The 18,538-nt window shown below is 43.7% G+C and overlaps 1 protein-coding gene and 1 long non-coding RNA gene across 3 annotated transcripts in view; one reads left to right on the plus strand and one right to left on the minus strand.

Annotated features, from left to right (window-relative positions):
- Positions 1–11,163, minus strand: part of NFYC (nuclear transcription factor Y subunit gamma) — a 62,177-nt gene extending 51,014 nt beyond the window's left edge. Inside the window, exon 1 of one of the 2 annotated variants that reach the window (XM_070468354.1) lies at positions 10,957–11,163. The gene's annotated coding sequence lies outside the window, so the exon portion shown is untranslated. The remainder of the gene's footprint in view (positions 1–10,956) is intronic. The other variant, XM_070468353.1, reaches the window with a different exon arrangement.
- Positions 11,164–11,291: 128 nt separating this feature from the next.
- Positions 11,292–13,757, plus strand: LOC139035268 (uncharacterized). Its single transcript, XR_011487931.1, has 2 exons — positions 11,292–11,379; positions 13,229–13,757. It is a non-coding gene; the product is annotated as an uncharacterized lncRNA (long non-coding RNA).
- The last annotated feature ends 4,781 nt before the right edge of the window (positions 13,758–18,538 follow it).

Genomic DNA, 18,538 nt, shown 5'->3' on the forward strand with positions numbered 1-18,538 from the left:
AGCAACTGTGTCTCATTTATATCTATATATATCCTTGGTGCTCAGAACAGAGATATAAATCAAACCCTAACCTGGCCTAAGACTGGTTCCAAATAGGAAAAGGAGTACGTCAAGGCTGTATATTGTCACCCTGTTTATTTAACTTACATGCAGAGTACATCATGAGAAACGCTGGGCTGGATGAAGCACAAGCGGTAATCAAGACTGCTGGGAGAATTATCAATAACCTCAGATATGCAGATGACACCACCCTTATGGCAGAAAGTGAAGAAGAACTAAAGAGCCTCTTGAAAGTGAAAGAGCAGAGTGAAAAAGTTGGCTTAAAGCTCAACATTCAGAAAATAAGATCATGGCATCTGGTCCCATCACTTCATGGCAATTAGATAGGGAAACAGTGGCTGACTTTATTTTGGGGGGCTCCAAAATCACTGCAGATGGTGACTGCAGCCATGAAATTAAAAGACACTTGCTCCTTAGAAGAAAAGCTATGACCAACCTAGACAGCATATTAAAAAGCAGACATTACTTTGTCCACAAAGGTCCATCTAGTCAAGGCTATGTTTTTTCCAGTAGTCAAGTGTGGTTGTGAGAGATGGACTATAAAGAAAGCTGAGCGCCAAAGAATTGATGCTTTTGAACTGTGGTGTTGGGAGAAAACTCTTGAGAGTCCCTTGGACTGCAAGGAGATCCAACCAGTATCGTAAAGGAAATCAGTCCTGGGTGTTCACTGGAAAAACTGATGTTGAAGCTGAAACTGCAATATTTTGGCCACCTGATGCTAAGAGCTGACTCATTTGAAAAGACCCTGATGTTGGGAAAGATTGAAGGCAGGAGGAGAAGGGGATGACTGAGGATGAGATGGTTAGATGGCATCACTCACTCAATGGACATGAGTTTGGGTAGACTCCGGGAGTTGGTGATGGACAGGGAAGCCTGGCGTGCTGTGGTTCATGGGGTCACAAAGAGTCAGAGATGACTGAATGAATGAACTGAACTGAACCTGGCCATAGTGTCAATGAAATAATAAGGCGTAATTGGGATTGAGGGGAACTGGAGAATGCACACCTCATCCAAACGGGCAGCTCCTGGGGAAGTGCCTCACGGTTCAGTGGTTAGGACTTGGCACTTTCGCTGTGGGGGGGCCCTGGGTTCAATCCAGAGTTGGGGAACTAAGATCCCACAAGCCATGCAGCACAGCCAAAAAAGAGGGAGGGGAGCAGCTACTACTCAGCTCCAACTGATGAGGATCATGGGGGAATGCTGGCCCATCGCAGTGACAGCTTCAGATTCAATAAAAGAAGCAAAAGCCAGATCCTGGACACACACAAAGTTGAAGCTAGCACAACTCCTGATATAGCATCCTGAAGAATGACTAAAGAACCAGAGTCACGGCAGAAGCTGGTCTCAACCACCATGACAATTCCTGCTAAGGACAGGGTCTTGCTCAGTACCCCCAGATGACTTGATCTTGGAGGTTACATGGTATTCCAGCAGAAGTAAAAATAGCAGCAAAGAAACTGGGCTCTACAGCAGCCTGAACATTTTATTGATGGTGTCCTTAATTGACCCCTTTGGACTAGTAAGTAAACCCAGGGTCCCAGGAAATATCAGAGATGAGAACATCTAGAGAAAAATGAACTTTTCATATGCTGTGATGGGCAAACAAAGCCATTTTCATTTGACTATTAAATTTGTTGTGTGCCTTATTATACACAAAGCTGATGAAATGGATATATATAGCAGCTTTGCACTGATGCTGTTATAGGTTCGTGGGACTGAATTTTTTTTTTTTTTCAAAGAACACCTTTAATCCAAGTAGCCAGAATCAAGCAGCATTAGTATTTTGGGTTATATACTTTTAAAAGCTTTTCTTACGTAAATGAGATATGAGGTTAAGTTAGTTCCCCCAAATTAGATAATCCATACAAAAGTTTTGTAATCTTTTCATTTAAATAATGTGAATAATTTCCCCTATCAAATAAAGACCTATATCCCTTCTAATAATTGAATGACATTCCACTGAATGGATATAATTTTTATGAGTCCCATATTAATGAATAATTTCAATGTCTTCAATTTTACTCTTAACCACTGGACCACCAGGGATACCTTCAATTTTAAAATATTGTAACTAGCATCACAGAGAACATCCATTATGTCGATTCCTTGCATCACTACCCTCATTATCTCTTCCAGACCCTTGGAATGGCTTCTTAAGTAGTATTATTTTGTTTGGTTTAGAAAAACAGAAAAAGGAAACCAGATTGTTTTAAATGATAAATCTTCACATTTTCAAGTTTAATTTTTTTTTAAAAATTATAAGCAGATCAAAGAAAATTGAGGGCTGTCAGACTGTAACTTCTGACCCTTATTTTTCACCTGACGTGGTCCTGAAAAACTAGAAGCTATTTTCCAAATCAAAATCACCTTCAAGTAAAAAAAAAAACAAAACAGTATGTCAACACATTTTTCAAAAAATCTGACAGATATTCTGAAGATAATCTCCAAAGAAATCCCAGAAACATTCTGAGCAATGGTAACATCATTAGCATAAGGAACATTAGCATAAGGAACACCAACATAAGGTGCTGGTGCTCAGTAAAGGGCTGCTCAACAAACAAATGAATAAAATAAACCTCGTAGGTGAGACCACAGGTGGACCATAAATTCTCAATTATTTGTGTTTTAAAAATAAATTATATTCTCCAAAGCATAAATGAAGACCAATGGATGGTAAACTATTCTAGAGAGACCAATGGTTAATGATGCATGTAGAATAACACAGTGCCTGATGAACAGCAAGTGCTCCAAAAGATGGAGACTGCTTCTGTTAATACTGCTACTGGCAATGGGACTAGATGATCTTTGAAATCACATAATCCCTAAGAGTCTATGTTAGTTTGGAAACATGTATGTTCCCAGAGAAGTCCTTTCCCACTACTGGCCCAGCTAACCTATACAAAGGATTCATTTTTTATTCATAAACTCTTTACACCAGAACTGCTCAACTGGGCTCTACTCCACACCAATCATAACATGAAATGCTGATCAAGTGTTCTCACAAACAGGGTTTCACGGCCCAATAAGTTCGAGAAACGCTGCATACTGTATTCTTTCTCTTGAAGAGCTGTACATGAGCACAAACGTTCTCAATACTAATTATATAGAAAAGAAATGCCTTTGGCCATTATTTTGTCAAGGATCTTTTTTTCACCCCCAGAGGATACTTACTAGCATTGTGTAAGAACTAATGTTCAGTGAAACAGCTTGGGAAATGCTGCTCTAGGCCAACTTACAAATTTTAGTGGAATGAAAAGAAGACTACAGGCAAGTCTATTCCGAACATCTTCCAAAACGGTTGGGAGTTTTACACACGTTATGGCATTTCCTTTTTTCATGACAATGACACTAAATATCACCATAAATAGCAATCCTCTGCCTCTCAAATGATTGCCAACCAAGTATGCTTTGCTTTTAAATAGGCCCCAACTTTGTCATTTGATAATGAGCAAATTCTAAGCTACTTACCTTCAGGGTACAATAATAATTTTTGAGAGACTTAAGAAACACAAAAATGTTCAACTGTGCAGATAGCATGTACTTTCTTTTTTCTCTTTTAAATGGACAGATCATGCCACTGGTGACGGGATATGTTTTCTTAATACTGGGCAAAGAATCCCACTTCATACAGACACAGCAATGGAAAATTTGCAGCTCCCGAGGACAGGGTTAACAGTAACTAGGGACTCTGAAAACCCTCAGTAACTCTAACAAATGTAAGGCAATGATAAGATAGAAAATACTCTACACTCCAGTATAATTTCCTGTGAGTCACTGAAGCACTTATTGAAGCATTGCTCAAGATCACTATTTTAGCTTATATTCATGAATGTGTTTAAGAATAATTCTTGAATCTGATTTATAACAATATACTGTCGATTTTAAATGGAGGGTGTTCATTTAAATAGGCTATCTTATGTACCTTGAACATGGAGATTTGAACCTTAATTTAAACCTTTTCTACTGGAAACATTCAAATGCAAAGGTTAGACTAGTCCCTCTCTCTAAATTGTACCTTAAGTTTATCCATGAGAAAGCACTTACTGTATAAAAGAAAGTACAATGGATTTAAATGAAACCTGCAGACAAGTAAGAACTTAAACCAAAATGAAAAATGGAAAAATACAACTCCCATGCTAAAATGAGCACAGAGGTAGCCTCACGGCTATCAGGTGCCTCACAGCTAAAACACGGATAAGTGTGGAAAGGGTAAATGGAGAAGTAAAGAAAGCTGAGCGCCGAAGAATTGATGCTTCTGAACTGTGGTGTTGGAGAAGACTCTTCAGAGTCCCTTGGACTACAAGGAGATCCAACCAGGCCATTCTGAAGGAGATCAGTCCTGAATATTCATTGGAAGGACTGATCCTGAGGCTGAAACTCCACTACTTTGGCCAACTCATGCGAAGAGTTGACTCATTGGAAAAGACCCTGATGCTGGGAGGGATTGGGGGCAGGAGGAGAAGGGGACGCCGAAGGATAAAATGGTTGGATGGCATCACCGACTAGACGGACATGAGTTTGAACAAGCTCCGGGAGTTGGTGATGGACAGGGAAGCCTGGCGTGCTGCAGTCCATGGGGCCGCAGTGTCAGACACGACTGAGTGACTGAACTGTGGAAAGGGTGCAGCAAATTTTGCAACCTGGCAAAAATTTCTGCAGGCAGGGAGATTTTTTTTCCTGAACCATTCTACAATGTTGTCTTTCTGCTTACTTTAAAGAAAATGTTATCCAGGTGACTACAAATCAAGCTGACAGTCCCACTTCAACTATTTCTACAATTAGAAAAAATTTTAAATGAATATAATGCAAGTCTCTTTCTGGACATAATGATAAAGCTGGTTGTTCTGATTTTAACAACCATTACTCTTTGGCAAATGTGAAGACATTTTCTTCTCATAAGAACCATGACCACTCAGCACCTGGGGATTAACAGAGGGGACTGGGAGACAACCAAACACTGAAACAGGCTTCCCTGGTGGCTCAGAGGATAAAAGTGCCTGCCTGCAAGGCGGGAGACCTCGGTTCGATCCCTGGGTGGGGAAGATCCCCTGGAGAAGGAAATGGCATCCCACTCCAGTACTCTTGCCTGGAGAATCCTGTGGACTGAGTAGCCTGGTAGGCTACAGCCCACAGGGTCGCAAAGAGTCAGACACGACTGAGTGATTTCACTTTAACACTGAAACAAATGATCCTACAACTTTGTGCATTCTTAAGTAATACTGACCTCACAGCAGTCCACTAGAAATCAGCTCCTAAATCACAACAGCACAACTAAATCAGACTACTTCTTTCATGTCGAATGGTTGCCCCCCCCCCCCCCCCACCATGTAGAAATCCTACTGTACACAACAGGGCAGATAACATAACAAAGCCTCCTCATCAAGGAAGCTCTAATTGGCTGTCAGGCAGATTTTACGCTATTCTCAAAAAGAAGTTGCTGTGTTCTCTCACTTATTAAGGCCCATTCAGTGACAGGCACCTACCATATGCTGCTGTATTCATTTTTCATTAGTACTCTGTAAGACAGGTATTACTATTAACCACAACTTTACACAGGTTAAGAATCTGACCCCTAGCTCCACAGAGGGTAAACACCTTACAGAGAAGAACTCTTTCCTAGGTCTGACTCTAAGGTCAGCAGCGACAGCGGCCCCTCCCAAAGGCACTCTTTGGCCAAAGTATTTTGAAGCCATTTCCTCCTACAATTAACCTATTAATATTATATTAGGTGCTTTGAGCCTCTGTGGGAAAATACTAAAATGACCTTGTAGCCTTCCTAACTAGTCACAGCACGCATGCAAAACCAAATAAACAAAATGAAAAGAGAGACTGTAAGACATCAGATAACTCACAAACAGTTTGCTTTGGGCACAAGAAACGGAATGGAAAAGAACAATTTGCTGGCTAAGGAATGTTCTCAGGTTGTATGCCTGAGGCTGGAATGAACCTCAAGAAGGTCATCTGCGACCTTAATAATATTCTCTGCTACTCTCCCTCCTGTGACTGAGGCACACTTGTCAAAATACAATAGGTTCCTTAAAAGTCATCTCTGCCATCAAATCAGTGCTTCCACAGGCAAGGGAATGCTGTCCAGCAGAATAAGCACTGGCCTGGGAATCCAGTGACTGGGAGACTTGGCTCTACCCTGACACAGAAATGACCTTATCAAGGTCACCACACTTTTCAGGACTTTAGTACAAAGGGGTGTGCCCGAAAGAACCAAAGGCCACCTCCTGAGCTAAGATGCAAGAGTTTTTCTTTTTCCCCTAATATTCTAAGGAGTCACTAGAACACTTTCTAAGAGTAAGGGCACCACTAATTGTGTTAGAATTAAGAGTTACAGACTAGGACTTCCCTGGTGGTGCAGCGGTAAAGAGTCCGCCTGCCAGTGCAGGGGACATGGGTCTGATCCCTGGTCTAGGAAGATCCCACACGCCAGGGGTCACCTAAGCCCTGCACCACAACCACTGAAACTCCCGAGCCTGCACGCCGAGAGCCCGCACACCGCCACTAGAGAGAAGCCCTCCCACAGCAACAAAGATAAATAACTTTGAAAAAAAAGTTTCCGTTAAAAAAAAGTTACAGACTTATGCTTGAATCTGGTCTCTGCCACTTACTTGCTGTGTGATCTTGAGCAAATTATTCAACCTTTCAGTTTCCTTATGTAAAAATTAGGGTGATAGTAGTACCTATCTCACACCATGTGAGGATAAAATATATTATTTAGACCCTTGCTGGTTCAATGTAAGCAATGAATAAAAGGCAGCAAGGAAATGGCAACCCACTCCAGTATTCTTGCCTGGAGAATCCCACGGACAGAGGAGCCTGGTGGGCTGTACAGTCCACAGGGTCGCAAAGAGTCGGACACGACTAAATGACTTCACTTCACTTTTCATGACATTCTTGAATTTTATTCATATGGCTTTAGTGGCTCAGTACCTCTGAACTAAGAAATTTCAAAACTGCCTCAAAAAGACACCAATCATGGCTTATCTGGTGGCTCAGATGGTAAAGAATCTGCCTGCCGTGCAGGAGACCCAAGTTTGATCCCTGGGTTGGGAAGATCCCCTGGAGAAGAGAATAGCAACCCACTTCCATATTCTTGCCTGGAGAATCCCATGGACAAAGAAGTCTGGTGGGCTATAGTCCATGGGGTCGCAAAGAGTTGGACATGACTGAGCAACTAAGCATATACAGCACACACTATGGCCCTGAGGTAAGAGACAGGCTCCAGGTTGGACATTTACAATCATACAGCCTCCTCTTTCCCTGGAGAAGGAAATGGCAACCCACTCCAGTACTCTTGCCTGGAGAATTCCAATAACAGAGGGGCCTGGCAGGGTACAGTTCATGGGGTTGCAAAGAGTCGGATACGACTGAGCGACTAACACACATACACCAAGTATTAGTATGATTTCTGCTTAGAAGACAAAGCTGATGTTCACAGGTTTTAGTATAAACTCAGACCTCCTGGGAGTTCAAGATTTCTAGGGTAGTTAATTCCAAATGATAACAAGGCCCAGCAATTGGCCATGGGTTAATGTAGAATGTAGGGCTTCCCAGGTGGAGCTAGTGGTAAAGAACCGGCCTCCCAATATAGGAGACTTAAGAGAGGCAGGTTCGATCCCTTGTTCAGGAAGATCCCCTGGAGGGCATAGCAACCCACTCCCATATTCTTGCTGGAGAACCCCACAGACAGGAGCCTGGCGGGCTACAGTCCACAGATTCAAAGAGTCAAACACGACTGAAGTGACACAGTGTGCGCGCGCACACACACACACAATGTAGAAGGTATGGAGGCTAATGCAAAAAGATGTACTGGTGGTGAAGGGCTACCACCAAGAAATGCTTGCTGAATAAAAATGATAGACGTATATGCCTGTCTTTGTAAACTTGTCCAGATTTGCTAAAAAAAGACTAGGTTATGGATGTCTTAACAGTCTTCATATTTGATTCACTTGATGCCTCAGCCAAATGAAGCTGAGATGACCAATGTACAAATGCATGGCGTCCTATCTGCCCTCATACTTTCGACACTCACCTTCTACACTGCAATGTCATTACAAGCAGGAGGGAGGGGACCCTCACCTAATTATATAAGACTTCCAATTCATTTGAAACCTGAATTTAAATGTTTCCTTGAAAAATTGGAATTGCAAATATTCTGTTGTATCCAGTTTTAATTTACATGCCATTGAGGATAAGAATATCCTACAATCACCCCAGTCTGAAGGCACTAGATTTTTTGATAGGTCCCAATGTTTGGAGACAAATGTGCTCAAGAATGGTGATGTTGGAAAAAGTTCACCAGTGAGCTCTTTATGCTATGTACTTTGCAGTTCCTCACTGCTCGGCATTAATCATTTCCATATATAGAAAGTCGATAGCAACAATATTTTGAAGCCTGGTTTTAAAGAATGCAGATTCTTAAACTTTCTGCACATATTTCCCCTACTACCTACCTGGGTTCAGAAAAACTCCAGCAGTTTACTATGTAAATCTCTGCGTTCACAATAGAAACTAAGGGATACAATTTAAACACCTAGTTGAAGACACAATATTCTATATGGTTATCATCCTTTAACATTTAACATTTAATGTTAACAATGTCAACATTCTTTAACATTCAGACTGTTTTGGTCTGAACAGTACAACAAACTCTTACTGTAATTATTCAAATAAATACAAATTCTTATTCAAATTCTCCCACTCAATACATCCCTAACATCCAGAAGTCAAGGAAAAATGATCCACTGTGAAATGTAAAACTATCTGGGAGTTTTGACGTCAGGTTTATGCTGATAGCAAGACACAGCAGATTAAACTACAAGCTTTGACATCAGGTGACTTGAATTTTAATCCCAGCTCAGCCACTGAGTAACACTGGAGAAGCTACTTAACCTCTCTGATCTTCAATTTTCTCATCTGCAACATGAGGATGATAATGTCTACTTAACAGGAAATGTGTTAAATGTACTCCAAAATGTCAATCCCCTTCCTCTACTACTTTCCCCTTTTGTCTTTAAATTTTAGTTGCATTCACATAAAACTGAGAAATGTGAAAATCACAGGAGTTTCTTGAAAACAGAAATGTAATATCTATCTAAAGTTGAAAGAACCACCTAAATTAGACAAGGAAAAACAAGTTAGAAAAATAGAGGTTTAACAAACGTGTTTCCATGATCTCCAAACCTCAGGAGGAACAAACGTAATACAATCCAAGTTACTACAATTCAAAGAAGGAACATACCCTCAACAAGCTGACTCTTTTTAACAATTCTCAATTTAAAAAAGAGCTTTTTGATATATGAACCACACAGAGTTGACAAACCCTGTTACATAAGACAAGATGCAAGATGCTATGCACTAGCTTATTTTTGTTCCAGGCTGTTTATGAAAAAAAATTTTCTTTTAGTGTGTATGAGGGTGGGTGTGCTTTTTAGACATATATAAAAGGAAATAAATGCACCAAGATCCAGGATCCGTCAAGCGCTATTCCACTAAAGAGGAACCTAACAACATCCTTTCAAACAAACAATTGCCAAGTATCTGATATCTGCTATAAACAGTAGCTTTGGAAACTTGGAAACTGAACCAATCTGTAACTTTCCTAGAGCAGTAAAACTGCATGCGTGTGTTAGTCACTCAGTTGTGCAGGTCTCTTTGTGACCCCATGGACTGTAGCCCACCAAGCTCCTCTATCCATGGAATTCTCTAGGCTAGAATACTGGAGTGGGTTGCCATTCCGTTCTACAGGGGATCTTCCCAATCCAGGGATCGAACCTGGGTCTCCGTACTGCAGGCAGATTCTTTACTGTCTAAGCCACAAAACTTCGTATAGAACACCTAAAACTAGCAGCAAGGTCCTGAGACCCCATCATCTATAAATACTCTCTTAATATGATTCCCAAATCTGGAAATGTTTCCCCAAATGCTTCTACTTTTTCACTCCTACAGATCTGTCAATATTAAATGCTATGCCCCCTGGGCTGGGCATTCTGTTATTAAGAACAAGCACATCTATCCAATAGATTGCCTCCCTCTCAGCCTGGATTTGTTTACTTCCTCCTCAGACCATAACCACAGCCCTGATCTGTTAACTACGAACTCCAGGGTTTCACCAAAACCTGTATTTCAGCACTGGCACTCTCTAGCAAAATTCCTGATCTGATCCTATTGTTCATCGGATATGTCTCTAGGGCCCTGATGCCCTCTCTTTCTATACCATGCTCTCAGATTTGTCATCTGTGGACATCAGGGTCATTCCCTGTGTTATACTCCAAGTCTAGCATCCCTGGATCTCAAAGATCCTCTTAACCTGTAACTCAGGTTTCAGCGTTTCCAAGCATGGCACCCTTGTGGCTTTCACGCCCCTATCCCAGGCCATGCACGTTCCACGGAGGGCACCTCTGGAATTTGGAGTGCCTCCCACTCCCAGCCACGCATAGGATACTCCTTAAGTACTTGCCAGACATCACCCACTCTCCCGACTTAAGGCCTCTAGGCTCGCCCCCAACCTCCACCCCACGCCTGCGCTCTAAGTGGTCATCGCCCAGCAGCCCGAGACCAAGACGCCTGCTTCCCCACAGCCTCTGATTCCCTGACAACCCCTAGGCCGGAGCCAGCGCGACCAATAACGTGCCAGGTCCTCGGCCTCCCCGCCACCGACCAATCACGAGCGAGCCCCCCCGCCGTCGCCTTCCGCCAATGGGAGAAAGCCCGCGGGCCGGGCCGACAAGGCGCACGGACCCCACAAGCGCGACAGCGGCGAGCCCAGAGAGAACACAACATGGCGGTGGGCAGGCCGGACCGAACTACAGCAGTAGCCACGCGAGGGAAGTGAGGTCTCCGCCGAAGGCGGGAAGCGCCGCCCCTCCCCCCGCGGCCGCCGCTCACCTCTCCCCCTCCCTCCCGCGGACGCTCCCGCACACTCACACGCCTCGGCTCAGAAGTCCAGGGAAGAGCAGGAGCCGCCCCCGCGCTCCGGCGGAGTCGGGCAGTGCAGAGGCCTGGGCACGACGGAGGGGAGGGGGAAGCGTGCGTCACGGAGAACGGAGCGCGCGCTAAGCTGGGGTACAAACAAGATGGCGGCCACACCGTTTACACCGTCTCCCCCCGCTTCCCCTCCCCCTCCCTTGGCGCCTTGGCTCCTGGTGTTTTTAATGCGCAGAAGCTTAGTTGCTTGACGTCTCGCGAGAATTGAGAAGAGGCGACGACTTGGTGAGGCTTGAGCCATCTGACCCCGCCCCCTTTAGAGGATCCAAAGGCACCTAGCGGGGTCCTAGATAGCGTCTTCAGTCTTTGTGGACCTCTACTATGGTACGCATGCTTTTGAGTTCTAGGATCTAAAGGAATAGATAGTTTTTTGTGGGTTTTTTTTTTTTTTTTTTTAATTTAGGAGGTAACAGAGCTGGAGGATGGTGGGCGGCATGGGGAATGCCAGATTAAGTGCGCCGTTAAAGAAGACAGCTGCCAGTACCTTAAAAGGGGATTTAAAACTGTAAAGATATACTTCAAAAGAAAGAACAGCACTTTCCTAGAATGGTCACCTTGTAACTTCACGTCTATATGCACATTGTTTTTGTCACTTGAATGCAGAATTAAAACTTGTTTAAAAACAACTGGAAACTGAACTGTAACCAGAATTCGTTTTCATACTTCACCGCTTTCATCTCCACAACTACTAAGTCCGAAGGCATTAGCATTATTTCTATTTTACTGGTGATGAAGTTGAAGCGCCAAAATGTTAAGTAACTTAATGAAGGCTCCGCAGCTGGTTAGTGGCGAGACTCAGTTTGAATAGTTCCCAAATCTGTATATAAATACATCAAATATACATTGAGTAGAATCATCCACAATGAAACAGTGTGCACTAGGTTGCAAGCACAAATAAGACTGCTTTTGCTGGTGGTTACCTTGAAGTTTACAAATGACTTTTCTCAGACTTGTTTTGCAGAGGTCCTCAACAATAAAATCAATACACTATTATTTCCTTCCTTTGAGTTTATTACCCTGGTGATAAAGTTGTTGAGAATAGTGGAATATAAACCCTTGACTTGAATTCAGGAAAATTGTTCTCAAATCCAGCCTTAATAAATCTCACTTCATGCACTCAAAAAATATTTGATGAATAAATAAAACCTAACTAGTCACAAGACACTTGAGTTCACTGAGTCTTGTTGATTTCTTCATCTATAAAGTGATCTAATTCCTACCTCCTGGGAGTGTCAGGGATATTGAATGAAACAGTTTAAGGGAGAGTGCTTTGCAAAAGTATTTCAAAGTAGTGATAATGATATTTTCAGACATGAGAAATGGCATAAAAATTAAAAACAGACTTAGGAAATAGTGTGTTGAGATAAATAAGCTTAGCTAATGGAGAAAAGCTAGGTAAGTCTTTCTACAAATATTTATTGAGCAATTTTTACATATACTATGCTTATGAAAGAAGTAAAAATGTTCAGGGGGCAACACAGATTAGTATTGTTAGTGATCATTATTATATTTAAGTATTGACAGTAGATGGGCTTCCCGAGTGGCTCAGCAGTAAAGAATCCACCTGCCTATGCAGGAGTCATGGGTTTGATCCCTGGGTGGGGAAGATCCCCGGGAGAGGGCATGGCCACCCACTCCAGTATTCTTGCCTGGGAAATCCCATGGACACAGGAGCTTGGTGGGCCACTGTCCATGGGGTCACAAAGAGTTGGACACGACTTCGTGACTAAGCAAACATTGACAGTATATAGGGGCTGTAGTCAATTTCCCTCTGGGAGCATGGAAATCAGGTTGCCCTCAGAATTAAACTAATAAAAATCTACATAGTAGAAGAAATTATCTAAGGACGATAGTAAACATTAAACAACAGCAAGTGTTCAAGCGCTGATCTACCAGGTGTGAAGTCCAGGAAGGGTCCTGGAGATGCCTTCTCTGCTTGATGTTAAGTTTTCAGTTGCCGGTTTGTGAGTAATAGGTCCCAGGGGGACGAGTTATCAGGAGACTTGGAACTGCAGCTATTTACCAACTAGTATGAAAGTATTTCAGTATTTTAACAGTTAATATTTATAACAGGTAACAGTCACACTAATACATACAGCCTGAATATTAGTCCTTGCTATAGACTGTGGTTGTCAATATTCTCTGCCCCTCCTTTGCTGAAACTCTCCCTCAGGGGCTTCAATGGTGCTCCAGCAGTTGAGAATCTGCCTGCCAATGCAGGGGGCACAGATTCCATCCCTGGTCCGGGAAGATGCCACATGCCACGGAACAACTAAGCCCGGGGTGCCACAACTAAGGACCCCGAGCTTCACAAGAAGAGAAACCACCACATGCGAGGCTGGTGAACCGCAACCAGAGAGTAGCCCCAACTGAGGAGCCCTTGTGCAGCCATGAAGACCCAGCACAGCCAAGAAACAAACAAAACCCTCCCTATCTGGTCTGTCCCTAGAACTTCTCACCCTGACGTCATCAAGCTTGACTTTGTTTTGGTCAACGGAATGTGAGTAGAAATAGCTTGATCCACTCCTGAGCAGAAATGTATGAGCCATCTCATGATGCCACCATGTTTTTGTCTCAGTCATGAGAGGATCACGTTCCAAATAGGGCTTCTTTTCCAGGTGTGGTCCCAGAATGAAGATGTGCAGAGACACAGCTGACACACATGGCATGCAACATAAGAAATAAACCTTTGTCGTAAGCTACTGAGATTGTTTTAGTTGTTTGTTATTGCAGCGTAACTTAACTAGCCTAAACTGGCAAACAGAGCTCTGAAACACAGGTGACTCAGCTATAAGAATCTGCCTGCCAGTGCAGGAGATTGAAGAGACTTAGGTTCAACCCTGGAGTCTTAAAGATCCCCTGGAGGAGTAAATGGCAACCGCTCCAGTGTTCTTGACTGGGAAATGGTAGAGGAACCTGGCGGGTACAGTACACTGGTCACAAACAGTGGGACATGACTGAGCACACACACATATCACGTGCACACACACAGGGGTAAGCCAAGACCTTATCTACAAACATGATCAAAAATAAACCAAACGCTGAGCCAGTTCATATGAGAGGAATCTCAAAGCAGATATGACCACAATTTAATAGAAGCCTAATCAATCTTGTCAGCCAACCATTCTGTACCATATTTGGAGACTATTCAGTCAAACAATAGTTCTGTACCCTATTTGGAGAGAGATTCTGTGAACTAAAGGACTTACTCAGACATGACAACCGAGAACAAGGCAGAGACAAGCATTAATGTTGTCCCTCTAAGCCCTGTCTCAGTCAAACTGACCTGGGCATTAAGATTTTCTTGTCCATGTCATCCCTGCAGTGGGTGAATTATCTCTGGGTGCCTCAGCTAAGAAATGCTTCTTAAGATCAATATGCTTTCCTGGTGTGATTCTGTGCTCACCCAGCAAATGTCCTACCTCTGGGACAGAAGTTAGTGAGCTACCACCTAGAGGATCCCAGTTCTCTTGATAATTGCATTTTTCATTGTAAATTAATCTACTAGAACCTGGTGTATGTAATTATCCATTTTTGTGAACTGAGAGAATATAAGAGCCCTCCTGGGAGATGGTTCCACTCTGTGCTTACTATTAAAACCTGACTTCTGAGTTGGCAAGACTGAGGCCCAGTTCTGAGATGATGGTAGAGTACCTAAAGTGTTAAAACTATAGAGAGACCTCTCTAGAATACTTTAAGATACACCCCTCTATCTCATTAGATGCCATCTTTGATCTCAAAGAAGAGCAGTAAGTGCTAAAGATATAATTCACATGTTGTGGGAGTTCAAAAAGGAAGAGATTACTTCCACTTAGTATGAAACAATGGGAAGAATTCAGGAAAGATTTGTGAGGATGTGACATTTTAAAAATGTGTAGAATTATGAAAGAGCATGCCATGTATAGGTGGCCACTAGAGCATGTATAGGAAGCTCGATAGATGGAGGAAATATAGAAGATGATGAAAGGGAAGAAGCATCATCTGGAAAAATATGTTTTGATCAGATTAAGGCTCTTGGGTTTTATTTTCTGCTAGGGAGACTTAGTGGTGGAAGTCTTGTTGTTTTTATTTACTTTTACCATTTTAATCACTTTTAAGAGTACAGTTTATTGGCATTAAGTACATTCACATCATTGTGCAACCGTCACCACTATTTGTCTCCAGAATTTTTTCGTCATCCCATGCTGAAACTCTGTGCCCATTAAACAATAATTCCCCATCCTCCCCACCCTCAGCTCCTAGGAAACCCTGTTCTCTTTTCTTCTTTTGAATTGGACTATTCCATGTATACCATATAAGAGGAATTATATTGGACTGGCCAACAAATTCATTCAGGCTTTTCCACAAGACGTTATAGAGAAACCCAAACGAACTTTTTGGCCAACCCAATACAATATTTATCCTTTTGTGTCTGGCATGTTTCACTTAGCATTGTGTTCAAGTTTTATCCATGTCATATCAGTTCAGTTCAGTTCAGTCGCTCAGTCGTGTCCGACTCTTTGCGACCCCATGAATAGCAGCACGCCAGGCCTCCCTGTCCATCACCAACTCCCGGAGTTTACTCAAACTCATGCCCATCGAGTCGGTGATGCCATCCAGCCATCTCATCCTCTGTTGTCCCCTTCTCCTCCTGCCCCCAATCCCTCCCAGCATCAGGATCTTTTCCAATGAGTCAACTCTTCACATCAGGTGGCCAAAGTATTGGAGTTTCAGCTTCAACATCAGTCCTTCCAATGAACACCCAGGACTGATCTCCTTTAGGATGGACTGGTTGGATCCTCTTGCAGTCCAAGGGACTCTCAAGAGTCTTCTCCAACACCACAGTTCAAAAGCATCAATTCTTCGGCGCTCAGCTTTCTTCACAGTCCAACTCACATCCATACATGACCACTGGAAAAACCATAGCCTTGACTAGACGGACCTTTGTTGGCAAAGTAATGTCTCTGCTTTTTAATATACTATCTAGGTTGGTCACAACTTTCCTTCCAAGGAGTAAGCATCTTTTAATTTCATGGCTGCAATCACCATCTGCAGTGATTTTGGAGCCCCCAAAAATAAAGTCAGCCACTGTTTCCACTGTTTCCCCATTTATCTGCCATGAAGTGATGGGACCAGATGCCATGATCTTAGCCATGTCATATGGCACATATCAAACTTTCATTTCTTTCTTTTTTGGAGGGAGAAAGAGGAGGTTGGAGAAAACACACATGCTTGAGGAAGGTGCAAAGGCATACAGGGGACAAGAGCCTTGCCACCAGGGGCCCTGCGTTATGTCTTGCCTCTCAGTTTCATTTGCTCCCCTTGGCAGCCCAACATGAAGGCAGGGCAAGGACGGCTTCAGAACCAGCAGCCATCAGGCCAAAGAGCACCCCTGGTCTCAGGCCCTGTCATTCTGCTCATGAATGCTGTTCCTGCCCACACTGCTTAAAGATGTGGACCTGAACCCTGGAGAGACCTCTGGAGGACTGGGCCCTCTTGTCGAATAGCCTTTCAGGCAAACTTTCATCTCTAGTTATGGCTGAATATAGTATTCCATTGTGTGTATATAGCACATTTTGCTTATACATTCATCTGGCAATGGGATTTGGGTTGTTTCTGTCTTTTGACTATTGCAAATAATGCTGCTATGAAACTTGGTGTACAAATATCTGTTTGAGTTCCTGCTTTTTACTCTTTAGGGTACATATCCAGAAGTGAAATTGCTGGATCAGATGGTAATTCTATGTTTAATTTTTTGAGGAACCACCATACTGTTTTCCACAGCAGCTATACCATTTTACATTCCCAGTGATAGAAGCTTTTACCAATGGGAATGACATGGTCAAAACTGTGTTTAACCACTACATGGGGCTTCCCTAGTGGTGTCTGTGGATAGGAATCTGCCTGCCAATGCTGGGGACATGGGTTTGATCCCTGCTCCAGGAAGATTCCATATGTTGCAGAGCAACTAAGCTCATGTGCTACAACTACCAAAGCCCTGGCACCTAGAGCCTGTACTCTGCAATGAGAGAAGCTGTCTCAATGAGAAGCCCATGCGTTGCAACCAAGAGTTGCCCTGGCTCACCGCAACTAGAGAAAGCCCACGCTCCGCAACGAAGACCCAGTGCTACCAAAACAAACACACAAAATGGCTATCTGGCAGAAATAACAGGATGGAGTGGAGTTGCAGAATGACCAGTTGGAGACTCCCACATAGGACAAGGTCTAACAGGAGCCTGAGCACATCAGTAGCAGTGAGAATGGAGGGAGGAAGATACAAATGCACAGGTGACGTTGCCAATGGAGGACTGAAGGACTTGATTGTTGATCTGCTGTTGCGGAGGTGAGGAGCAAGAGACATGAAGGTGTATGGTGTGACTCCCTTCACCCCTGGGAGTAGGGTAGTCTCCAGATGAAGATTTCTGGACTTCTCCAGAGCGTGGCGAGTGGGACATTGTAAGCTCTGGGATGGACACTTGTCTTGCCTGCTCAGTACCCATGCCCTTTCAATTGGTAACGACACTGTACTTGCAGCCCAGCTGCCGAGCTCTGAAATCTATCAGCTACGCTCTGAGATCCATTGCCCTTCACCCCCAGGCCTCACTTCCCACAAGCTCACTTCCTGGCCACTGACTGAGCACAGCGGGGATTTTGGACAGGCCTAGGGTCAGTGACGCTCTTCTGATGGACGACTTTGGCTCAGGGACTCCTCAGTGACCTCACAAGCTTTCCTTGGAGCTGCACTGCAGTCTAAGGTGCTTCCACCTAGAACTCCTGCCTTCTCTCTTCTTCACTTAGCGTCAGACCTGTCTCACTGTTGGGTGGTCCTCTCCCAGTCTCTCTCAGGTCTGGTCCCCCATTGTCCCTCACAGGTGTTTTCCGTATTGAATTTCTTGCCTTTAACCCTGTCTTGGGGTCTGTTTTCTGAGGATCTGAACCGAAAAGAGGGGAGGGAGAATGAGCTCACAGCATCTCCTCCGTACCCCATCAGCCATAGGGGTAAGTGTGTGACCCACCCTGACCAGTCATCATGAGCCCCACACCTTGGTCCAGGGCCTCCTCAGAGTCTCTGCATCATTTGGCTCCCAGACCATTAGATGTTTGGTCCCTCTCAACCACAGACATGGCTGACCAGCTCTGAGTGAGGCCTCGCAGTTCCACTGACTAAAGCCAACTAGCTGCAAGCATGGACAGTCTGGCTTCTCCCGCACTTTGCAGACCCTGAGGACACACCACCTCGCAGAGCATGAGATCTGGCTTCCTAAGCAGCTGCTGAAGGGGTCGGTGATGTACAGGAGACATAACCCATACCAGAGATTTAACTGCCCATGGGGCCAACTATAGGCTTCCCTGGTGGCACAGCTGGTAAAGAATCCACCTGCAATGCAGGAGACCTGGGTTCGATTCCTGGGTTGGGAAGATCCCCTAGAGATGGGAACAGCTACCCGCTCCAGTATTCTGGCCTGGAGAATTCCATGGATTGTATAGTCCATGGGGTCACAAA

Source organism: Odocoileus virginianus, chromosome 5, assembly GCF_023699985.2.
Source record: "Odocoileus virginianus isolate 20LAN1187 ecotype Illinois chromosome 5, Ovbor_1.2, whole genome shotgun sequence".
NCBI lineage: Eukaryota > Metazoa > Chordata > Mammalia > Artiodactyla > Cervidae > Odocoileus > Odocoileus virginianus.